This window comes from Nipponia nippon, unplaced genomic scaffold, assembly GCF_047370975.1.
Source record: "Nipponia nippon isolate SJK-2023a ecotype South Korea unplaced genomic scaffold, ASM4737097v1 scaffold_8, whole genome shotgun sequence".
In the NCBI taxonomy this organism is placed as follows: Eukaryota; Metazoa; Chordata; class Aves; order Pelecaniformes; family Threskiornithidae; genus Nipponia; species Nipponia nippon.
The window spans coordinates 4,940,232-4,966,155 of record NW_028262402.1 but is presented as its reverse complement, the minus strand read 5'-3'; the positions used below and the strand labels follow the sequence as shown (position 1 = coordinate 4,966,155).

General features: G+C 38.2%; 1 protein-coding gene across 4 annotated transcripts in view; it reads left to right on the top strand.

The window, feature by feature from the left end:
* LINGO2 (leucine rich repeat and Ig domain containing 2) overlaps positions 1 to 25,924 on the top strand; it is a 554,730-nt gene that overhangs the window by 364,457 nt on the left and 164,349 nt on the right. For all 4 annotated transcript variants that reach the window (XM_087741651.1, XM_087741648.1, XM_087741650.1 and 1 more), the window contains one exon: positions 19,748 to 19,788. The gene's annotated coding sequence lies outside the window, so the exon portion shown is untranslated. The remainder of the gene's footprint in view (positions 1 to 19,747; positions 19,789 to 25,924) is intronic.

The following is a 25,924-nucleotide window of genomic DNA, read 5'->3' as shown; positions in this document are numbered from 1 at the left end:
AATGATAGACCAGATGAGACATAGTTTTCCTGTCTAGTGAAAATTCAACTGGACTCTAACAGTCCAAGTAGCTGAAAGCAAATTAGTTACTCTAAAAATCATATCAATTACAAAAATAAAAATCACCTGACAATTTTAATTGCTTGAGCAATCATTATTCTTGGGACTGATTCTAAAAAGTGGAAGTAGCAAGCTTAGTGGAAAGAGAAATAAAAGTTCATAAAACAGAGATCAGATCATGAAAACAGTAAAAAAAATAATTGCATTGGAAAACCCAGCATTATAGAATCATAAATTAGTGATTCATCTGATTATTTCAAGGCACTGAAAGAAATTCTTGTTGTGAGGATTGCTGTAGAGTTAAATTGATGTAACTCATTTGAATAGCTCCAAAGTGCACTGTTTACTCAGAGACATGAAAATTAAAATGAAAATGAAAGGGCTTAAAACGAAATCACAAAGTGACAAATCTATCCTTTTGTGATGTAGGAACTGTTTATTTAGAACTACATCTGTCTAGGAACAGAGCCTTAGGTAGCAAATTATAGTAACTTTTTGAACTCTGAATTTTGAGTGTAATACAACTTGATAAATTCTCTATATTAAATTCTATTAATATATACTTATTGGAGATACATTAAATATTTATATTAAATGGACTTCTAAAAATTAAAAAATAACTTGTAGCACTTAAGAGCTTCTGAGTAGAATTTTCAGAGAAAATGTGGAACTTTATTTTCCATTACAAGGGATTATCTTGAGATAAAAATATTTTGTAAAATCTCTCAGAAAAATTTTAAAGAAAAAATATCAGAAATATTGAAATACCAAAGAAAGATTTTCACTCTGAAATTACTTTTCCTTTCAAGTCTTTTATATGAATGTGACAGTAATATGTGTTTCTTGGGTGGATATATATAAGTGCAAGTATCTGCTATTTATATTTTATCTGGTAAAATGCACTTTAAAAAGTATAGACTGTATTATATTCTTTAAAAACTCTTCATGCCATTTGTGCAATGTAGGAAAGACCTAAGGACATGAATTACATCTCTGATCACTTTCGTACCCTTTGATACTGCTAGGCTGGGAAAAAATGACTTCAAAGTGAATAGAAGATAGTTTAAAAGGTTCAAAAATACCACCCATTCTTATCTATCTTACTGGTATGGCCTTCTGTCCTGGTATTATCCTTTATATTGTACATTAGCTGTAGCACAGTTGCTGTAAAATCTACTTTGTTTCCTGTTCATCTTTCAGTAGAAAATAAGTATGAGTCATGTGATGCATGTTCTTTCACGAGTGCATTCCCATAACCTCTCATCATATAATTAGCTTGTTTTGGCTGTAACAAGAGTTAATGTTTATGAGACTAGCCAGCCTTAATCCTCTTATTGCACTTCCTCTTGCAACTGGCTACCCAGGATATTCCTAAGTAGTGCTTTTCATCTACGGCTGTCTTGCCATGTGAGAGTATCAATAAGCTGCAACACAGGTATTGTTATACCATTTTGCAGATCAATGAACTGAGCCACAAAAAAGTGACATAATGTGCTAAAGGTCATGTGTGAGTTGCAGTGGCAGAATGGAAAACAAAATTCCAGGTTCCAGTGCTAAAAACTAAGTTACTTTGAGAAAGATCTTTCCAGTAGAGAAGGGTGTAATGAACTTATGTGGTATTTATGAAAAAATAGAAAAATGTTTGGATTTCTCAAATGATTCATACTTCAGATCTCCCCTATGACATACAGCTGTGCTCTTTTATGCCATTTTAAATTGAACTGAAATATATATATATATATGTATATGTATGTATAGATATGTGTATCTAATACATATTCCATATATCTGTGTGTGTGTTTGTGTGTGTATTTCCTTCACAGGATAACCGTATTTATTACACTTACATTTGTCATGGATATATGGTTTGGAAATGAGTAAGACTATAATTGAGGGGTGACTGCCATATCATAAGTAGCCCACAGAGATGTGTTTATTCTCCAAGATGCTGCATTCTCGTAGTGATCAAAGGAAACTATTGATTTGCATTAATCCAGTATTTGTTGTTTCATTTTGAGGTGTAACAATTGCAACTAAAATTGCTAGAACTGGTTAAAACTTCCGTTTTCTGGTAATTAAAAATTTCACTGAGAATTGGAAATAAAAATAGTATGTGAATACATCAGTGCATCTTGGAACTGCCATGTTTCTTGTCTTAAGTTCAATTCTTGTCACTTTTTCATTTTTCCCCTTTTTGGTCCATTTGTTGTCTGTTCATTGTGCTGACAGATGGATAGTAATTCTGGGATTCATAATTTTACAGTGAAACCTTATTACTCTTCAAGAAATTCTGAAAGGTCTCTGTGTACATTGGATCACATTCCTGTTGTACATTTTCTGGTTTTAGCATCCTGTATCTATAAGGACCTCCAATACATACAGAGTTTGTGACTTGATTTCACTTGTGAGCAGTGACGTTTTCTGAATGTTAATCTTCTCTTCTCTTACTGGCTTCATTCCCTTTTTTGTTTTGGGTTTTGTTTTTTTGGTTGGTTCGGGTTTTTTTTGTCATTGTTCTTTTTTTAAAACTTATTTAATTGATACTATTCCTCTGAATTCTTCCCTTCACTAGCATTTGAGTGGGGAAGGCATGTTATTTGCTGTAACCAAATGGCAGTGTTTTTCTGAAGAAAGTTTTAGCACAAGTAGAAAGAATTATCTAAGTATTCGGTCTTGATACAGAAGGTCATGAAAGCACAGAACAGAAATGGCACATGTAATAATATTTATTTTTTCACTCATGGCATTATAAGATGTGAAGGTAGTGGCAGGGACAGCAGCCTCAAGAAAGTTATATGAAGGTTTTGCCTGGTAATAGATTATCTGCCCACACTCTAAGATACTGATATATATGGATGCAATGCTCTATTTTATTTAATCTGTTTCAAGTGCTTGAAGCAGGTAGGTGAGGTTATTCATTTTTCAGACTGTCCTTGTAGTTATTGGTACTTATTTTAATATAGTTCTAGAAAGTAATACACTACAAATTCTCCCCACTGGTTAAAAAGCCCACAAAGGTGATGTATGTTAGCTTTTTTTTTCCCCTCAATTTTCAGACCAATAGTAGTTTGGTGATGGCCTGAGTCTGTTTTAGCAGAGAAAGTTGTAGGTGAATCTTAGGTGGGCTAATATACTTCTTCTTGTCATGTTTTGCAAAGAGTCCACAGACTTCTATTTAATACCTGCATTCCTGTTCTTTTATGGTCTGTGTTGCTAGCTGGACAATTATCTTGAGTCATTTTGCAGATTTTAAACACCTCTCTAGCAGTGCTTGTCTCACTCCTCTGCAGAGTGTACCTTAAGAGAGATTAACCACACTTCAAGCTTCCTGATTATGACCCCATTCATCTTCCAGTTGGAATAATCATAGTTGGGCATGGAAAAAAATATGTTAGATATTAGCAGGTTATATACTTTGAGTTAAGCTTCTGCAATTGGTTTTCACTTTCTAGGGAAGAAAATAATAATAATCAGGATGCTCATTCTTTCATTTTTTTGCTCCGACCTGTTCAGTTTGTCTGTTCTCAGTGTCCTTTCTAATCTCATTCTTCACCTGTCCCCAGGTGTTTGTATCTTCCACCCACCTTAGCCGTGCTTGATGCTCTTTTCTCCAAAGACATTGCTTATTCATCATCTTCTCTCCCTGATTGCTTCAGTTCGTGTGTGAGTGTTTCACCTTCACCTGTATCTCTGTTCTTCCTAATCTCTGTTCCTGTTTATTCATGGTAGCTTGTGACAAGCTGCTATCTTGTGCCGCATGTGGTTGACTGACAGCAATGACTATGCTTTGCTTTCTGCAGTCACTTGTTTCTGCCTCCCTCATTCATTCATTACTAATTAGCTGTCCTGCAGAAGGTAGTTCAGATGGCTCCCTTCACTGTTTTAATATGTGTTCAACTTTTCTTAGGCATCTGTAAAACCTTTTGACTAGAAAGAAAGTCACCATCTTTCTGTGCACTATTCACTATTTAAGAATTGATTCTAAGTTCCTGGAACATTTCATTGTCACTGTCTACCTGGAGACTCGAATTCAGTTTTAAACAGGAGAGAGAGAGGTCCACAGCTTTAACTGCAAATAAATGCAGTTCCAGTACATTACAATGTTTAGTAACTCTAAACTAATGGATTAATGCTTATCTACACTAGGCAGGATTCTGCACCCTACAAGATGGCTTAAAAGCAAGCATGCTTGGAAATGTGTGTCTGTAGCTCTAGCAGTGTCATTTTGCTGAGATCGTTTCTCAAATCTCACAATCTGTTCTGATTCCAAGTATAAAACTTGCTACCATGAGTCAAATTGTCTAGCAGATCACGTGTCCTGAGTGGATTTAGAAATGAGGACTTTTGCTGATAAGAATTTTAGAGAATGGTTGGCCTGTTAGATTTTGTGTAGATCATGCTACTGTTATCAGTAATTCCCATATCTTTTGCAGAATCAAAATTTTTTCCCAAGTACTGAAAGTGACTAAGTGCCTAACTAAAGCTATAAATGGCATTGTAATTTCCTTGGACCACTGTTCACATAGTAGCCACCATGTTCCTTTTTATCATGTTCTGCCAACCCAAATTTCCAAGGATGCATACATTCATTGTTACTGGTGTGTACTATGTACAAGTCCTTGTATGCACGTTAATGAGAAAGTGGATGATGGATTTTCTCACTCAATGCCATGCTCAGTTAATGTGAATGAAATCTCTACAAGTGCACATTATCCTTTGCATAGTACCATCTTCAAGTAACCTCTTTCCAAAACTGATGTTCATGCCATTCTTCATTCTGTAGCTATGTGCAATGAAACAGGGGCACACTGTGTTTTCTTCGTCTCCAGCATAAATTGTAACTTTGTGATAGTATTCTTCAGGATTTCGATGTTACAGAACTTGGAGCAAGTAATGGAATCTCTAGTTAAGCGGCTTGTTTCAAGAATTGATCTGCAGAAGCCTTTATCAGATCATTGAGAAGTTTATTGTGGAAGTTTACAGTTGGAAGTCAGTATGTATCAGCCGGGTGGCTACAGGACTGATGAACTAGCTCAAGCAAAATCACCTAGAGTACTGGAGTCCTCTCAGTCTGTCCTAGCAAGCTGCATACTTGATTTCTAGTCTTCTGTCTCTACTTCTTCATGTCAAGAAATTGAAAAGTCTTCGGTATTTTGCATACAGATAAAGTTCTGCACCCTCTTTGCAGCCCAGCTGGGTAGGAACATATGAATTACCATACAGTAGTTCAAAGTGTTTTGAATGAGATTTATGTCCAAAAAGGACTTTTCAAGGATGTGAGTATACTCAGTGCACTGATCTGGCCAGCATAGTGATGTCAGTTGGAAACTGACAATTCTCTGGAGGAAAATTTAGTACAAATTCCATTTGTGTTAATTCTGTTCCCGTTTACGTTCCCTGGTTTAGGTTCATTCTTGCAACATACACATTATTACCTCCTATTTCCTTTTTGTTTCTGTCTAGAAAGCCCTTCCAATTTACTATTCTAGGAAACATTTTTTCCAGTTAGTTTAAGATAATATATTTTCTTTTCTTCTATATTGTGTAGCATACAATAAAGGTTCTCATCTAGCATTTGGAATCAACCTTGATTGAAAAATGTGGCGGGTTTTTTTTTTCCCCCTGGTTAGTGAGCCCAGGCCTGCAAATATTTATTTTATTTATGTGTACTGTACTCTATTTAAATTTCTGTCAGAGGGAACTTTGTGATTAATACCTAAATTTTAAGCAAAGAACTGTTGGTATGGATAAACAGTTAACAACCGTTGTCTTTTCATTCGAGTCAAGTTTGAACCAAGCTAACTTACAGCCTTACAGTGTGAATAACATCATATCATACATGCCTAGGTGCATTTTTTCAATGAAGGTCCAGTTTTCTGCAATTGTTTTGTGCTGTTGAAGACTTATGTTCAGGAGCCGCCAGATGCATACTCCTTGTAATGTGACTTAATCAGAATCAGGAACAGTTAAGAATCAAAATAGATGCCTTATGAAGTTTCATTCCTTGAAATTTCAGGAAATTTGCAGATGCAGAAAATTTAGATGAAGATAAATAAACTTAAGATAAGCATCCAAGCCTTCACAACTGGTTCAAATTAAGTACTTCATCCTTTAATAGTTTGACTACTGATAGTTTCAATATTTGATAGTCTTTCTTTCATCAACATTTTAAAACATTCCCTACTTTGTTTTGAAAGTGTAACTAATGGGAAGAAAATTTCTCTACCACTGGCAGCCCTCTCTATTTTTATGTAGCTTATAACTAAAGTAACCTCTGAGCCAAGGATGAAGGACATTGCTGACTACTACTTTGTTAATAAAATACAGTAATGAGTCATGGACAGTCATTAACCAGAATTAGTAATCAGAAAACATTTGATTTAGTGGAGGAGAAGTGTCTCCAGTTGTGACTAGCTTCCTACTGTAAAATAAACTAACAAATCATGCAGCTTTCTTCATGGTTTTGCTGATCCCCTTTATCTCTTTGGATAATAACTGGCGAACAGTTTTAACCTTCTCTCATGCAGTGGTATTAACCCACCCTTACTAACATCTTCCCACAATTCTGGTTAACATTCTGTTACTCTTTTCTTCATTAGTTCTCTGAAAATAAGTATAAAAATATCTTATTTCCCATATCCTTAGGCAGTAGCTCCAGATCATATATCTAACTGAAGCTGGCAGGAATCAGTTACTGTTGACATCAGTTACTGTTAAAGAGTGCCAGCCAGATAACTTAAATGGGAAAATTCAGTTTGTTAAATGTGTTATTGACATAATGAAATTATTTGGCCCTCCTGAAGTTACTAGACAGACAGCAATGTGTACTTGGAGCCCAGAAAGCCAGTCATATCCTGGGCTGCAAAAAAGAAGTGTGGCCAGCAGGTCAAGGGAGTTGATTCTTCCCCTATATTCCACTCTTATGAGAACCCACCTGCATCCAGTTCTCAGGCCCCAGTACAAGAAAGACACAGACCTGCTAGAGCGGGCCCAGAGGAGGACCATGAAAACAATCAGAGGGCTGGCATACCCCTCCTAGGAAGAAAGGCTGAGAGACTTGTTGTTCAACCCGCAGAAGAGAAGGCTCAGGGGATACTTTACTGTGGCCCTTCAATATATAAAGGAGGCTTTAAAAAAGGCAGAGAGAGACTTTTTACCGAGGGCTCTAGCAACAGGACACAGGGCAATAGTTTTAAACTGAAAGAGGGTAGATTTAGATTGGACACAAAGATGAAATTTTCTACCAAAGAAGTTGTGGATGCCCAATCGTTGGAAGTGTTCAAGGTTAGGTTGAATGGGGCATTGAGCAACCTGATCTAGTGAAAGACATCCCTTCCCATAACAGGGGCAGCTGGACTAGATGATCTTCAAATGTTCCTTCTAACCCAAACCATTCTATGATTCTATGAAAAGAATGCATCCCAAGAAGGCACTTTTTATATTGTAGACTGAAATATCTGTCTGTAGTTACCTCACCTAGCAGGTTCTGAAAGGTAACCAAATTTTTAGCTTATCAATTCAGCTATATTTTAAAAAAAGGTGTTCTCTCCAAAACAAACAAACAAACAAAAATTGCTAGAGAACCCCTTAATAGGACATTGATTGATGTAGGAAATGACTCCTTTACTCTTGAACTGAAAATCACCCAAATGAAGAGATGCTTAGGCTAATTTAGACTTTGGTGCATCTTTTTTCTGTAGTTACTTCTAGTGAATAGTTGTCAATTCCTTTTATCTTCCAGGGAAGCATCTCTCAACTGTGTTAATGTTAATGAAAGTAGAGCTGGCTTTCCATAAACTGCAATAATAATCTGTCTTTATATTGCTGAGAACTGTTAACATCCTAGTCCTTAAAATCCTTGGCATTTCATGATCCATGTCTGAAATACTGGGAAGATGTGAAAGGTTGTCCCTTCAGCTTCAGGTCTGATGGCAGTTAATGCACAGATGTACAGAGCATGAGACAGAAAAATCACCCGCAATTGCAGCAGTATTATAAGCCAGTTCTCTGAGGACTGCTTTCTACATTCCTCATGCAGCTATGCAAAGTAGATTGGAAAATACCCCTCTACCTTAATGCTTGGCAAGCAGAATTGAAGTCCCTGCCTCAAAATAGGCTTAGGCATGATTCTTCTTACCTTCTTTCTGTGTAGGACACACAGTTTCCTGGATAGGTCAAAATGTAGGCAAAGATCCTTCTTTGTCACCAGCCAGACTTAATGAAAAGTGCTACATTCCCTTTCAAGGAGCATAGCAACTTAAACCCTCTGCTGTGTGGGATGGGAGGTATAGGAAATGCACTGATTTATCTTCTTTACTGTACTGATCGCAAGGCACAACACAGTTCTCTAAGCCAAGTTTAGTGCTCAGTACATGGCGTCCATGCTCACAGTACATAAAGCCAGTTCCTGTTACATGCAGAAAAAACTAGATTTATTGGTTTTATGTACTCAGAGAACTTTTTAAAATAGATTTATTTATCATTGTTGCCCTTTCACTCTTACTACAAATGTTAGCAGTTGACTCTATGTGGCCAAGCTTATTAAATGTAGAAAATGAGAATTTCTCTGTGGAGTCAAAGTGCAGCTCCCCATGAACAAAGAGCAAAGGTAAACTGATCTGCAAGTCTCCTGCCAGCCTCTTCCTCCAATGGTAACGGAAGCTCTAGGGACGACATTCTTAAAGGCTGTCTTTGTGAGAGAGAGAGGAAAGTCTCAGGGGACAGGGAGGAGAAAGAGCATATTTGTTTTCAAAACCAATTAGATGCCTACCCTCCGTTGAAATAAAGGGAAGGCAGATACTTCAGGGTTTTTTTTGGCATCTATATAAGTGTGTCTCCGAACCTCTAGGTTTCCAAATGCTTTAATATACCTGGCTTGTAAGTGCGTCTGGCATGTAAATGCCATTGGCTTGTAAATGACACTAGTTTATGAGCTTGGACTTTTTATGACTTTTTCTTTCCTCGTGAAAGTATCCCCATTTCAAATGTTCAGAATGCTGTAGGTTCCCTTGCACTTTATTATGCAGATATAATCAAAGCCAAGATTTATAACCATAATCCACCACTTCTAACCAACTGAGAATTGTTAATGCATTCACCACTCCATTCCCCATGTTCAGATATCATAACAACTTTAATCCAAGTTAATAAAACTTCTCATCTGTAGTAATGAAACTAGTAGACTGTTTTCCCATAATATTAGAGGATTTAAAACAAATGGGAGAACATGCACAACTGAATCCTCCTGGCACTTTAAGCCACCAGAAACCACTTACCTGAGGTGTTTTGATGTTCTTCTCAAAACTTACATTTAACTATAAATATTACTTTACAGTTTAATAGGACTTGAAAAGCAAATATGAGCAATATAGTCCAAGAAGGGATTCAGGATCCATGTAATTTCTTGGATCTTTCCTTTTCTCTTTTCTTTTCTTTTTAAAAGAAGAATTATATGAGAGGTTTATTTAACTTGAATATGACTTTTTTGCCATGTGTGTGCCGTGCTAATATTCAACCAGTTTATTATTCTGTGTTGATCTGCATAACTTCTGTGAGCCTTCTGTATTTCTGTCAGTGATTTTTTTTTTCTTGAGGAAAACAGAGATACTGTATTTTGAAGGGAAACACGTTGGAAAAAAACAAGGTGGGATAAAGCAGTGAATAGTACTGAATACTATTCTTCTACCTGGAGAGCGGGGAAAGATTTTTACTTTTTCAGGAAACATGAGTGTGGCAGTTCTGGAATAAGACTAATATATTGGTTGCAAATCTGCATGAAATAACCTCTTCCCTAAAGAGCTTTTAGTTCTTGCATGAGCAAACAAAACAGGCAAAATGAGGCTGTAGTGTTTCTAAGGGAAAGATCACAGGTCTCACACATGTTCTCCAGCTGTCCTGCTGGCCACAGGCTGAATGCCCTTGTTTTCCTTTTCCTTGGTTCCTTCAGTCATCTGTTGTTGTGTCTATTCCAAATGTCATGCTTTGGTTACACCATGCTTGACACAGTATTGTCTTGGGTTTTGTGTCCTTCTGGCACAAACAACGAATAAGAATGACAGGCAAGAGCAAGTTTTGGAAATGTATGTAGATGCAAAGTGCAATACTGAGGTGATTACCTAGGTAGTGCCCTTGAAGTGTGTTTGACACTAGACCATCTTGGGCTTTTATTTTTTTTTTTTTTACATCATACTAGATTGTATCTTATTGCTGTTTTTCATTCTTCCAGCCAATATTTCTGTATTGTTTTCTTACCTTAGATAGCTGTCAGACCTCTGTTACCATAGTATTCGAGTTCCTCCTCATCTTTAATGTATCTCTGCTCCTAACTGCAGTTGTGTCATGTTATTACCTGTACTATTTTAACTGAGACAAAATAAGATACTAACTTACCTCTGTATGGTTGCAAAGAGAATTTATGCTAGAACGGGGGCTGAAGTTTCTGCTCCCACATTCTTTGCTATTCATTATTAGCTACTTGACCACTGCTTATTTGTCACACTGTGGGGGTGTCGGGGGAAGTTACTGGTCTGTGTTGTCTTGGGGAAGAAACTCCTCTGTTAACAATTCAGTCTGAATAAGAGATGTTTCTTCTTCACCCCTGGACTCTCCTTGAGGAGTTGAATATACTGATATTTCATAACATGCTTCCTACAAAAGAAAGACAGTGTAAAAAAACCGTTCATGATAGTTTTTCAGTAGCATAAAAATTATCTCCAATTATGTTGCAGAATGAAAAAAATTGTGTCTGAAATGTGAACTGGAGATCCGAGATCACCCTTGTGTGATTTGTGTTGAGAACTCATTTCTAATAAGCAAGCAGTTCATTTTGCATGTCCAAATAAAAGTACATTTGGGAGGATTGAATGCTTTTGCATGTTCAGTTTTTTATTTCAAATCTTATAAAGTCAATACGTATCTGTGTGGGCAAGTTTGAACATGATATTCTGTGTTTTGTAGCTGTCTTAAATGAACTGTTCATGCTAAACTGTTAATCATCTCAAGCCATATGCTGACAGGTGCCAGACAACTTAAATCTGATTAGTTAGGCTTATTGTCAATATTTTGCTACTACAGGCATAGGTTTTTTTTTTTATTACATATATATTTTTTTATTGCCATGGTTCCTTCTGGGAATATGGGGATGAAAGGCAGTTTCATTCTATATATTCTTCTGAAAGTAGAGACTGCTTGTTATTCAAAATGGGCAAATTTGCTTTCAGATAGCACTTTTCACTTAGATAGCATCATATGAATTTGAAGCACTATGAAATGCAAAGTCTGATTCTGATATCTGAACATGTTTTACTTGGTTTGGAATTGGATGGTAAAGGTACATCAATCTAGATTTAAATTGTTTGGGATTCAAATTAATGGCATGGCTGCATCTTAAGACCCCCATATGATCTGTTCTAAGAATCAATGAGTAAGGGGATTACCTGACCAGCTCCTTTTCCTAAACCAGACAAAACACGTCTATTTACAAAGACCTCTCCTCTGTCTGCCTCATTCATTTTTAAATGCCCTTGCACCAAGTCTTCCTCAATAGGAGAACATCTGGGAATTAAGTGGGGTTTCTCCTCCCCATAAGCACCAGCACCTAACGGTCTATCACAGAAGAGGCTCTCAGGATCTTGGTAAGGCAACCTGTGTTGTTAATATGATGTTACAGGAAGGAAAAACATGTTTTGGTCAAAGTTATGTGAGAAGAGAGCTGAGATTCATATGCAGCAATTCTCAGTTCTTTGTTCTGCACTGAATAAAACACATCAATTGTAAAATAGCTTGTTTCCTGCAAGGGTACTGTAACATTAAGCATTGAATGAGGACAGTAAGTAAAATAAAGGTAACTTTATTTCATAACTTGGTGCCTGATTTTAGCTCAGTTTGCCTGCTGCAGTCTTTCCTGACATCATATAACTTCATATTATCTTTCTCCTCCCAGGAAAAAGCTTATGTGTGTATTTCTCATAAATTAATGGAGTATTTGTAGATATAAGAAATATTAAAAAAACAGGGAATAGGTATGCATAATTATTATAATCATGTGTGAAACTGGGAAAGCGTCAGGACAGGAAATATTTATTCCTTTTTCTTCTGTGCTCTCAGTATAGTCCACATTAAAAATCTTAGCTACATTTTCAGCTAGTCTAAACTGCTTTCAGTAGAGGTCCTCTTATTTATATCCTCTGAGGCACAATGTTATTAGGACTGTTGCTCCTGTTCCTTCATCATTCATTGGGATGAATCCAACTGTACTGAGCTGGTCCAAAATTGCTGAGATGTGAGTAACCCATATTCATATACCTCTTCTGTTGGTTTGGAGAGATAAGAGGTGGAGAGACTGATCTAAATGAGTCAGCAAAACTATTTAGAATCAGACTGCTTTAAACTACTTACATTGATGCTGTCAGCCAGCCATCAGTCTGTTGATTGACATACATATGCAATTCCAGCTAAGCAAAATTCCAGCTTGAATACTCAATACAGACTTCAGCTCTGCTTTGAAAAGAAGAATATTCAGACAGCTTTATTTTTCATTCTAAAGTAGAATGAAAAGCAAACTATGGAGCCTCAAAAATTATTGTTGAGCGGGGTCATTGTTCCCTGTTAGTCTTTGCTAACGATTTTGCTAATAATAGCCACTTGAACCCAGTCTAAAGGAGCACAGGAAGGACGCTAATAATGCTTTCATCCATTAGTTGAACTCTTTGCTGTGAAAATAATTTGAAACTTAGCTCTTTCAAAACTGTTTTTAGTGACTAAGGTTTCCAGAAAACCTGAGAGCAGCAGAGTTATTGTTGGCATAATTGCTGCGTGTGTACTTTGGGAGGCAGGATTGAAACATTAGCCCCGCCACATGCTGATACACACTGCTGAAACAGTTGTTCTCATAACTGACTGCTGGAGGGCATTGTCTTTATCCTGCTTTAATAACTCTCAACCCAGGTGCACCTTAATCCATCAAGTTGTTTGTTGTGTTTTTTTTATGTAGCATGAGGAGATACCTACTTACTGTAAAGTCTTATTACAGGTAGATTTAGTAGTTGTTGCAGCCTTCAAAATAGTGTTGGTGCCTTTCAAGCTCAGGTGTAACTGAGCAGGATATGTTTCTGACAGCACTTGTAGAGACAGAATTGCAAAGCTATCCTAGAAACAGCTGCTCTTGGATGCTTGACTGATAACAAACTTAACTCTCGAATGATGTAAATCAGTAAGTAACAGGAATATCTCCATTTGGGAGCATTGGGATGGCTATGGCAGTCTTTTTGCTTGCAACATAAATAGCAGATTTTGCTTCTTCTCCCAGTCACACCGGCCAGCAAGTAATCCAAATGGCGTGAATTCTGGGGTGATATTAAAGGAGGAAAGAAAGGTACAGTGGGTTCTGTTTGAATAGTTTAAACTGGCCTACTGTGAGATGTTAGCAGAAGGTGTAAATTAAAGGTCAGTAGGGAATTGTTATAACTTGCCACTTCAAATAACCTTTTATTAACTGCATTTTTGGCCACACACTTATTTTCTGGTTCCTCATCTTTACTTGCCCCAGCTTAGGATGTGTAGGATGCTGTAGCTTACAGAAATTTATTTGTTGCCCTGCTCCAAATTCCTGGTTCAATGAGGAGGTTTCAGTTACAGTTAAATTACTCTGATTAAAACATTCTCAAAACTAGGTTAGCCGAGGAGTAGTATGAAAAAGGCTTTATAGCAGGTGTCATTCATGATGGTCTTGCGTTGTCTCCAATACTGCATGAGGAAAAGGTTCTAGAAATTGGCTTGGATTTGATTTGATTTGATTTGATTTGATTTGATTGATTTGATTTGATATGATTTGATTTGATTTTTTTTAAAAGCCGAAATATAAGAAAAGAGATGCCATCAGAAAGTTTCCACTACAAAGCATTGTGCAAGTCTGATTCTAGAAATGAGATCTTGTCTGTGACACTAAGAGCAGAATGGTAGAAAAGGATTTTCTACCTGGGGCAGCTCCTTCACGCACACACACACACCCCCACACACCCCTTCCCTCTCATGCTTTGCTGCAGGCTCTTGGGGACTTTTTATGAAGAGCTAAGAGAGAAGCTTGTAGTCTATAAGGGGCACTTTCATGCTGTACATGTGGTCTTTATCCTTCCTGAATGCATTGCTATCAAGTTGCTGAAGTGCACTGTTATGTGTGCACTGGTGAGCAGGGGAGGTGGCTGACTTTGCTAAAACAGTCACACTAGTACTGTGCAGAATCTGAGCAGCACAAAAGAAATCAGCGTGCTCGCCCTTTGGTACTCTATTCTTCTGTGGCTCTGACTGGTACAAAATTTCACTTTCAGAGAAATTAAGTAAAATTTCAGTCTCCATCTTCTCAAAAAGTTCCGTTCCTATAATTGTTCACAATGGCACACCACATTTTGATAAAGGAGTGAATTTCAAAATGTGTACTATCATTCTCATGGGCTCTACTTTGCTTCTTTGTCTGTTAATATTATTGGTGCTTTTTCAGTGTTACATAAGGTTCACTGCTCTCATTTTCTGTTACCTTCATTTCAATACAAAGTTGCCTGCATTAAAGCAAGTCTTGGCTTTGCTGTATTAATGCTATAATTAACTCAGTAGAAATCCATCTATAGCATGCCATGGACTAAGCACAGTCACTCTTCTTGGCAAGATAGAATTTTTTAGGTGGAGTGGAGGTAGATGAACATAGCATTTCTCTTGTTCCATTTTTGTTGCATTTAATGTTAGTGGCATTGTTCTCAACCTCATGTCAGGAAATGTCCACATGCAGATAACAAATGACATTATCACTTCAAAGATCTTTAAAATATGAGAAGCAGCTGTCAGTGAAGAATGAAACTAAGCCACTAAGAATGAAGAAGTGATGGAGGCTGTTGTATGAGTAGAGAAAAATAAGGAACTAGTGCTATTCAAAGCAGGACAGTATGAAAAGGGATGTGACGTGACCAGGATGGGGATCTGCTCGTTATGTACCTTCCTATGGCACATCCTGCCAGCAATGCGTTCCTTCTGTGGCTGTGGTGAAGTTGATTCCTGATAAAGGGTCCTGCCAATGCATGCTTTTAACCTCCTGCGAAATTTTCCCGTGGATGTAGATGAGTTGATTGGGGCGGAATAATTTTCATCTTCCTATAGCTGCAAGACTGTATCTGCCCTTGAGCGCTAAAAGTGAATCCCTACTGTTATTCCATGAAGTAAACACCCAAGATTCTGTTTTTTCTTGCTTTTGTAATCAGCATGCTAGACATGATTATATGTAAAATGAGGATAGAAATTCATTCATCTGTAATTATATGATCTCATTTGGCATCTAACTATATGATAAGAAATCAGTGATTAAATTTCCTTTCAAAGTCTTTGTTCATCAGTCACAAAACAAGCTCAGTAATTATCCCTTAGTTATTGTGAGAACTGTGCCTTCATTATTACATTCCTAATTGTTTTCAGTTAAGGAAATTTATTTTTATAGATCACTCAGCTGACTCTTTTGGACTGGGTAATTCTCTGTTGTTTTCAGTGTAGAAAGCAGGGCCTATAGATAATGTTAAAAGAAATTCATATTATCCTGCTGGTACATACAGTAGGATACATACTACATACATATCTGAGTACACATTATATTTTGTTCTTCTATGAGGCATTTCAATCCAAAATATTTTATAAATATTCACAGAACATCCCAGCAAGAGACCTGTAGTTTGCCTGAAACTGCCAAGAGCTGCATCGTCAAAGAAAAATTAGTTTTATGTTGTGACTGTGGGTGAGAGAAACCCATCCTCTCTGTGTAAATGTCATGTTTATCGTCCAGTGAATTCTGCAGACAGAATCTGTATGTTTTTAACTGCTAACTTGCAAGTCTCTTCTTGGGGAATTTTTATTGTATCCCTTGAGGTGAATTAAACATGTTTGTGCTTACATATAAAAGCTTTAATGCACAGTGCATTGGACAGAGTCCTACTACCACAAGCAGTTCTACAGGGAGTCTGCAAAGGTGCGACACAAGCCAATTCCTTATGTACACCTGCACAGGCACCAATCCTGTGAGCGTCAGCACGAGGCACCTCAGCCAGGTGTTGAGTCCATCCCCCAGCCCAGCTCTGCTGCCCAAAGGTGGCCCCTGAACATTCGCGTTCCACAACTGATTGATTGCTACAAGACAACACTGCAGCATTTCTTGTCTCGTCACCAAGGGAAACTTCACTCCCTTACAGAGAATCCTTCTGTCTCTGACATTCCTGCGTCCAGCCACTTCAACCCCTTCTGCAGCTGGGCCTTCTTGCCCTCCCTGCCAGGTCATTCCTTGGTCACAAATTACCAATGCTGAGCAGCTACAATTTGAATTTCCCCTTCACTCTACTGGGTGTATACACAACTCTTGTAACTTGACTGGATTTTTAGATGTTCAGCCAAATGGCAATTTTGTGGCAAAAAGGCTGATCTTTCAGCAGATATGAAGTCTTCTTCGAAGCATGGGGACACTAGAACTGTAATCTGACAGTACGTGACAGAACTTTCTACCAAGGGCCAAATAACAAAGGCTTTTTTTTTTTTTTTTTTTTTTTTTACCCGTATCTCAGTTATTTGAAGACATTGAATCATTTGGGTAGAAACTTTCAAAAACCATGATTATGAGCCAGGCTTTCTTCTGCTGTCTTCCTTTCAGACAGGTGAGGTCTGGAAAACCTTTAACCAACTGAATAGTCATAGTTTGGATGCTTTATGATTCAGCAAAGCTAATTTTATGCCTCTCCTTCTGCCACTGACACTAAGCTGTCTCCACTCCATCATTGACATCATTTTGTTTCAAGGAGGTATTTGGTCATTATTAGCAGAGAGAGGAAAATCCAGTGATAGACTATGACCAGAGCTCCTCGGGGCGAATTAATCCCACCACCTGATGTGTTGATATATGTATGCATCTATTGGTTTACAAATCAGGATTTCTATTTTTGCATTTGAATAAATTGTGCCAGAAAGTGAAATAATTAATTCTTGAGATGAAATAAATTGACCAGGTGCATGAAGTATGTTGGTCTATTGTGAGACTGTTCCTTTCTAAGTGTATGAAAGTTCCTTTTTTTTTAATCAAATAAATATTTCAGAATATATGCAAATTCTAATGAGTGCTGTCCCTTAGTGAAACATAATGTAGTCATCACTGAAGGATGTCAGCTACTTTCACATCAGCGATTATTGGAGCTGATAGCCCTGACTTCAACGTGGTTGTGCCAAACAGAAATCCATTATTGTCAAAAATAAGGTAATGGGAGTTTAAGGACCAGGAGTTGCGAGGTCACTGGTTATCTTTATCTCCATTGACTTCAGCTGAATACAAACAAAACCAGAAATTTTTTAGCATTAGGTGCCACACCAGCTGAAGTCTAAACCACTGTTACAGTGTTAGTTCTGAATGCTTGGAAAACATTTTGTAGATAATATCATTAAATAAGAGTTGTGGGTTTTTTTGAAAAAAACATAAGCAAAAAGAGTTGATAAGGATCTGTTTGGGAATATGGGTTTAAAATAAGAAGTCTGTAATGTACAGCAGTACTGCAAGAAGCTTGACAACACACTACGTTCTCTGTTTATAAGGTGGTAGTTAGAGACATATGTATTCTGTTAAGTACGAATTACAGCTAAAAGATTATATTCTACAAATGTTTTCTACCTTTCATAGATGTCTTTCTTTAGGGAGGGCATTTTTCTTACTGTCGCAACAACTCTCAGTATGTTTTCCCAAATCATTCCACTTAGAAGGAAGATTGACTTCCCTGACATTAATGCATTTGTTTCAGATATACTTTCAAGCTAAAATTTGGAAAGTTTTTTCTGCAGAAATACTTGTCTAAATTTACTTTCTTATGTGCAGGTTAATGCAGTTGAAACTGTTTGTGAGAAGTTGCAGTGTCTTTAAAATGAAATAAAGGTTGGCGTGTTGATCCGTACACACAAGTATATACTTAAGGAGAAAAACGTAATTTCGCTACACCAAAAAATCAGAACTTATCTCTAATAAGTATTTTATTGAGACACAAATATATGATTTATTTTTGAGTTAGCTACCTAGGAAACGTGTTCTCTTTGAGATCAGCTTTGTGAGTTTCAGGGGTTATCTAATAAACTGAAGATTTCAGGAGATTTGGGAATGACATAAGGTAGGATCTGGAATTTTACAGATTTGTCTTGAATCACTCATGGTGCATATCTGCAAACCTCCTGTATCTGGCCAGATTCAGTATGCATGCTTTTCAGATTGCCTTTTTGTTCCCTCACAAGGGAGTTGCAAGTCAGGTTGTCGAAGGTGGGGAAATATACTTTTCTTTGTGCTAGCCAATAAAGCAACAGCTATGGAGACAAGGTTACTTTGATTCTTATACCACTGTGATGGTTCCTACAGAGATCATCTAATGACGTGAACCTAAAGGAAGTATCTTGGATGATCCCCATAAGTTGTGTAGTTTGCTATAAAGCAGTTAAACCTGTGAAATTAAGATGAATAGGATGGTTGTACTATTTATCTTATAATAAGGCAAGCTCTGTAGTAGAATAGCAGTACACTACTTGGACTATAGCTCTCTCGTATTTCAAGGGTGACAGGTAATTTCACATTTCCAGAAAAATGGATGTAGCAAGTCCAAAGTTCTATGAATTAAGACATTTTCAAAGGGGTGGGGAATAAGCAAATATTTTCAAGCAGTATTTAAAAAAATATGTCAATGCTATATACATATATATATATAGGTATATACATATATATAGGTATATATAAAAATACAAGTATGTATTTATAAATACATATGTAGAGGTGAACAAAGGATGGTAAAGAGAGGCTACTATAGGAGTAAGAATCTTCCTAGTCTCTCAGAAAAATATGCCAGAATTGCCTGTTTGTCAAGAGGGCTTTGATGTCTTGAACTCAAGGGGTGAGATCCTCAAACACTACAAATTGCTATCACTTTTCTGAAGTCATTCCAGGTGTAGAGGAGCAAAGGATCTGCTCTGGAGATTCTTCCACAGTAGAGTATGAGAGAGTAGGATGTCATTCACATAATATGTGCAAATAATAGAAGTTAGAATGGCAAAAAAAACTTACCAAGGTGTTCCTGTGCAAAATAAGCTGTTCCAAATGCTCTGTCTATAATGCTTTGTCCAATGTGCTGACACCAGTATTGGTAAACCAGGAGAAGTCCAGTCGTTATATTCCTCTTCATTCCAAAAAAGCTAAGTAAGAGGTTGGTTCTAGGTATGTTATTTTCTGTCAGTTGTAAGACTTGGTATTTATTTTTGAACAGTTCGTTGGTTAACTGCTGCCACAGTAACCAGTGCTGCAGAGGGAGTACAAAATATTGTTGATTCCCACTTCATAAAATAGTTGCTTTAGAAAGATTTCTTACTAGGCTTTGTAGTACAAAACGAGCTGAAATCCAGGTTGGGAGGCTGGAGTGGGCAGGAGTATATATTACAGTGGACCTTATTCTCCGAAATCTCAAAAGAGGAACTGAGGGACTGAACAAATTACACTCATCTCTTGAAGGCAGCTTTAAGTCAGAAAGGAGCATGCTGCTTGGTACTAAAGAAGCTTGCAAACTATGCTAAGTAAAAGATTTCTGATAACAGGAATTTTTATCCTAAACTAAATTAGTTGCAAAAGTTTTAACAGGTGATTTTATTTCCAAAGGTGCAGTGATCATCTCCAGGACTTGAACCCACTGTTTTAAGGTACGTTATTTATAATTTCTGCAGTAAAATAACTTGATCTGAATATGTCTTGTATTACTGTTTGCAGTTGTGTTGCAAGAAAGTTAAAAATGAAATGGTTTTAGCCTTATGTTTACAAATGTTAGGATTTTTTTTCTACATGGAAGAGCTGGGATGTAAATTGTGTTCTTTTGGTTGACTATGGCAAGTTGATCACAGGTCATATATCTCACCATTCTTAAATATGTGGAATGGGTTTAACTGATTCATGGGCTGATAAGTTTTATTCTGTTTTGTGACTTCCACTGTTAAATCATGAAATCTGAAAAAGGAAGAAAAATGTAGTGCAATCTCTGCATGATTTTATTAAGCCTTTCTATATTGAACCTTAGTTGTGACAGAATGTTTATCAAAGCTCAAGTTCTGCAACTTATTATTTTAGAACTTCAGCTTTGCATTTTATATAAAATGAGACTCTAGATCCAAGACTATGGAGGGGGAAAGAACTAAAAAAAAAAAAAAAAAAGAGAAGAAATTGAATTTTAGAGACTCAGGAATTAGCAAATAAAAAATGCAGCAATTTTTTAAATAAAAAATATCCTCTTCATTTCTAGTGTTTGATTTTTATCATTGCTAGTGCTCTTCATTCATGTTTGTGGTTTCTTGTGCACTGTGAGTGAGAGGCTAGAGAGGTTAGAAAGCACACATGCATGAAGCTGGGGAATTAATCAGTGAATTCTTTAGTGTTTGTTATATTGCCCTGTTATCCTGCAGGTATGCTTGTTCACACACTTCTACTCTCCAAGGCCTGAAAAGACTTTTGAGGAGTCCCTGCCCCCCCCAGCCCACAGTAGATCTATTGGCAAAGGTCTCCCCCCCTTCTTGATATGTAAGTTTCCAGGTGCCTTCTGGTAGACCCATGATCATCATCAGAAACAGTAAATGTCCATGTTCAGAACTTTTGTTCATGCAGTAGCTCCAATGGGACAGTGATGTGTCACAGCTGTTACATGAAGCAAAAGATTTGCACACATACAGGTAATATGCTTCATTCATGACCCACTGGAGTTGCTGCTAGTGTTCAGATTGACAGTTCCTCTGATGCACCCCACATCAGCCACTGTAAAAACCTCTGGTTCCATTCCACCGACAGTGAACCAAGCAGCAGTAAAACCAGCCAAGTCAGCCAGTCGTAACACTTTCCATGCAGCGGTGCTAGACAGAAAAGGAAAATTCCTGTCCCTAGTGTTGGTACCTGATTAATTCCAACTAGTTGGCAAGCTGCTCTCACCTTCAGGTTAACTTCTGATAACTGCTAGATATGTGGCTTCAATGGTTTCAGGCTAGTTCTCAGTAGGTGACTATCCTAGTAATTTTGGATTTGATTAACATGTTTTGTTGACTGGTCAGGGAGGACAGAAGTCAAACAGATCGTGGGGAAGGAACAGCCATGTTACTCTCAGGGGTGCATATTCTGCCATGCAACAATTTGCTAGTGTCAGTTTTCCAAACCAATAACCAGGACCACAAATGCAAATGATGCCCCTGAAACAGTTGATACTTGTAGCCTGTAGCCTTTTCATTTGATGTTAGAAACTGATCTGTGAGCACACATATACTATAACCACCACTAAATATGTGTCAGTACAACATTGAATTTTGTTTCACCCTACACCATAGCTTCAAAAAGTCCCCCAAACCTGTAAGGAAAGATTCAGATGGCACCATCACACTACTTTCTTTTCTGAAAGTTGCCACTGTCTGTTCTAGCACCTTCTCACTTTCTTTGTTTTGTTGCTACCTCTGGAATCCCCTCTGTCACAAACCCACTGAAAGGATTGAAAATCCAGTACCAACATTTAAAATAAGTCATCAGAACTGATATTTTATTCATTGCACATGTGTTCTTTTCTCTCCACTAGCTCTTTCCCCATCTTTTGCCTGTGCTCTTGATTTAAATGGTAAACCCTTGGGTCAATTAGTGTCTCATGCATTCATACAGTGTGGTACAGCAAGAAACTCCTCTTGTGCTGTCCTTTTTTTCCATTAGCACTACTGAAAAAAATGTGATAAGTAACAGAGGGAGTGATGACTATCTCCCCACAAATTATACAGATCCAGCCAAAGAGCAGTTCCCCACATCCCTCATTTCTTTTTGCTTTGAGACCTAGGCATAGTCATGACATTGCAAAACAGGACTGACAAAATGTTAATACTGCAATTACCAGTGTAATTCTCAAACCTGAGCAGGATTTCAGGCCATCGCAGACTCTAAGCTCCCAAGGAGGGCAGACTGCTGTCACCAGTAACATCATAAAGCCTCTCAATATGTGGAAATTGGGTTCTGCTTCAGTCACACATACCTGAACAGAGAGAGTGCAAAACGTAGCCCCTTCATTTATGAATTTTGTTTTCACAATGGTGGAAATGCAACAGAAGGTGTGGGCTTGTTGAGAGTGCTTTGCTTGTTTGACTTTACTAGGTCCCATACTGTTAAGTATTTGTTCTGTGGGACTGTGCTTTTAAAAGTATTCTCCAGACTTCAGCTTTACTGTCTCTCCAGTGTTATTACTTCAGTTCACTTTCAAAAATTGGACTGCAGTAATGGTAAAAATGAACAAGTAGAGAATGAAATTTATGTTAAATATTAAACCTGTCTACTTAAATAGGGTTCTGGGGGGTTTAGCTATAGTGGCATGTTCTTCTTGTGAAGATTCTTTATTTAAATGCCAGTTTTGCTAAATGTCTGTGACTTCAAAAGCCACAGCTTATATTATTGCACTAAGAACACTGTCTTAGCAGAGTAGAGACAAAACAAGCTTTTTTCTACTGCTATAAAACAATACGCTATTATAAAAGAGATTATACTGATATGTCTCAAGGTACTGTGAAGTAAGCAAAAACTGTTGTTTATTTTTTATATTCTTTCAATCATTTTATAGGATTTCACAGAATCACAGAATAGTTGAGGATGGTAGGCATCTCTGGAGACAGTCTAGTTCAATGCCCCTGCTCAAAGCAGGGTCAGCTAGAGTAGGTTGCTTAGGACCGTGTACAGTCAGGTTTTTAATATCTCCAAGGATGGAGACTCCACAGTCTCCTGGGCAACCTACTCCAGTGTTCAACCAACCACACAGTAAAAATTGTTTTTTTGTGTTCAAACAGAATTTCATGTATTTCAGTTTGTGGTTGTTGCCTCTTGCCGTGCCACTGGGCACCACTGAAGAGAGTTTAACACCACTTTCTTCAGTGCCTCCCAATATGTATTTATACATATTGATAAGATCCCCCTGAGCCTTTTTTTCTCCAAGCTGAACAGTCCCAGCTCTGTCAGCCGCTCCTCATATGAAAGATGCTTCATTCCATCATTTTTGTGTCCCTGTGCTGGAAATGCTCTGGTATGTCTATGTTTGTTGCACAGGAGAGGGCAGAGCTGGGCCCAGTACTCCAGGTATGTCTCGCCAGGTCTGAGGAGAGGGAAAGGATCAGCTCCCTCATCCTGCAAGCAACACTCCTCCTAATGCAGCCCTCATTCTTTACTGCAAGGGCACCATGCTGGCTTATGGTCAGCTTGTCTCCCAGGAACTCCAGGCTCTTCTCTGCGGAGCTGCTTTCCAGCCAGTCAGCCCCCACCATGTGCTGGTGCTGGGAGTGTCATTCCTCCCCAGGTGCAGGGTTTTGCGTTTTCCTTTGTTGAACTTTATGAGGTTCCCATTGACCCATTACTCCAGCCTATTGAAGCCCTTCTAAATGGCAGCACATCCATCTAATGTATTAAGCACTCCTTCCTATTTTGTATCATCTTCAAATTACTGTAGATGGCACTCTTCCCCCCTGTCCAGGTCTTCACAAATGGGTTAAACAGTGTTGGCCCAAGTATCCACCCCTGAGGTGAACCACTAGTGAATGGCCTACTCCTGGACTTTGAGTCACTGATCACAACCCTTAGAGACCAGAAGTTTAGAAAATTTTCAGTCCACCTCGGTATGCACTTATCTAATACGTTCTTTATCAGTTTGTACATGAGGATATTATGGGAAATAGTGATTAAAACCATTTTGAAGTTGAGGTAAACAGCATTCACTGCTCTCCCTTCATCCACCATCTCATCATAGAACGCTATCAGGTTGTTAAGCACAGTTTCCCCTTCATAAATCTATGGTGACTACTCCCAACCAACTGCTTGTCCTTTATGGATTTAGAAAGGATTTACAGGATTATTTGCTTCATCTGCCTGTAATGTTCTAGATACTCCTTCTTATCCATCTTGAAGCTAGGAGTGACATTTACATTCTCCTATTCCTCAGGAATCTCTCCTGGGAGCATCCTGTCAGGCTCCTTGGCCTTGTATATGGCTGGGATTTTTAAGTCTTCCCAAACATGATCCTCCTCCACCAAGGATAGGTCTTCATTGCTCCAAACATCCCCTCTGGTCTCAGGAGTTTGGAATTTCTGAAGGCTCCTCTTGCCAATGAAGAATGAAGTGAAGAAGGCACAAAGTCAGCCTTTCAGCATCTTTTGTCATGTTATCCTTCCCCATTTGGAGGCAGGCCCACACTTTCCCTAGTCTTCCATTTGCTGCTGATCTACTTGTAGGAGCCTTTCTTGTTGTCCTTCACATCCCTTGACAGTTTCAACTCCAGATCGGCTTTGGCTGACCTAACCATATTCCTGCATCCTCTGACAGTGTCCCTGCTTCCACCTCCTGCACACTTCCTTTTGATGCTTGCTTTTAGTCAGGAGTTCATCTATCGGGGCCTCCTGCCACCTTTATTTGACTTCTACATGTGGCAATGGAGCACCCCTGAGGTTGGAGGAGGTGATCCTTGAAAATTAATCAGCTTTTTCCCCCAAAAGTGAGGAAAAAACAGAAAATGAACACAAATGGGTCTGCTACAAGAACTCTTCAGAAGATGACAAGCAAAATAATTTCTAAATAATCAACTACCTGATTTGATTTTACTGTTCACAGTAATCTCAATTTCATTTATGAGCTTTACTGATCCAAAGCTCTGGCATGGATACTGAATCAAAAATTACTGGCAAGCAGTAGATACTATCAGTGTTGAGCCTTTCCTTTTCTGGAAAATTATACCTTGTTGAGTAGTCATTGTATCAACTTATTTTCACCATCTACGATTTCAGCACAAAATTTGTGTCCCAAGATTGACCAGATTTTTTCTTAGAGACCCCAGACACTATACACACAAATGACATAGATAGTTTGCTCAGTTTTTCTTCCCATTCCTTCACTTTGTTTTGAAACTTAATTAAATTTATATTATACAAATTTCATTGAATTCTTGTCACATTGTTTCTCTTTGTTGCTCAGTATTCCTTCCCCAGCATTTGAGACTTTTCTATAGATATCAACTTCTCTTTTTTTCCTGCTGAATTTTGTGTTGGTACCTTCTTGCTGTCTGGTGATTTTCATGGTAGATCTGGCCTATGAAACAGGATGGACAGGTGTCATGCATGGGTCACAATGCCTTCAGAGATATACCTGCTTCAGCATGGCCTTAACCACAGCCACAATACCTTCAGGAGTGAACCTGCTCCAACATGGCCTTAGTCATGGCTGCAGTCCCTCCAGGGGTGTACCTGCTCTGTTGTGGGCTTATCCATGGCCACATGCTTTGAGGTTCTCCAGCATGACCTCATGCACAGAAACTGATGCTTCAAGGTGTACTTGCTGCAGCATGGACTTATCCATAGCCACAGGAGCTTCGAGGTGTACCTTCTTCAGCGTGGTCTTATCCTTGGGCCACAATCCCTTCATAGGTATACCTGCTGTAGCACAGTCATAACCAAACAGCTACAGACACCTGGAGATGTACTGGCTTTGGCATGGATTTATTCATGGCCACAGGCACTTTTGAGGTGTCCTGCTCCTGCGTGGACTCATCCAGAGGTCACAGTCTCTTCGACTCAAGTTCACACTGGAGTTCCAGCCTGTCCAGTACAAGAGCACAGAAACAGCAGTGATGCCCTGGCCATCTGCCAGCCCAGGCGCATTGCCATTGCTGTTATCAAAATGTTCCCAGGCACAGCAGAGTAAGACGTACAGCAGTATAGCAAGCAGTAAAAGCCAAAAGCAGCCACTAATAAGCATTAGGCTCTAATATACAGTGAGGCAAGCAAGCCCCATGGCAAGCAC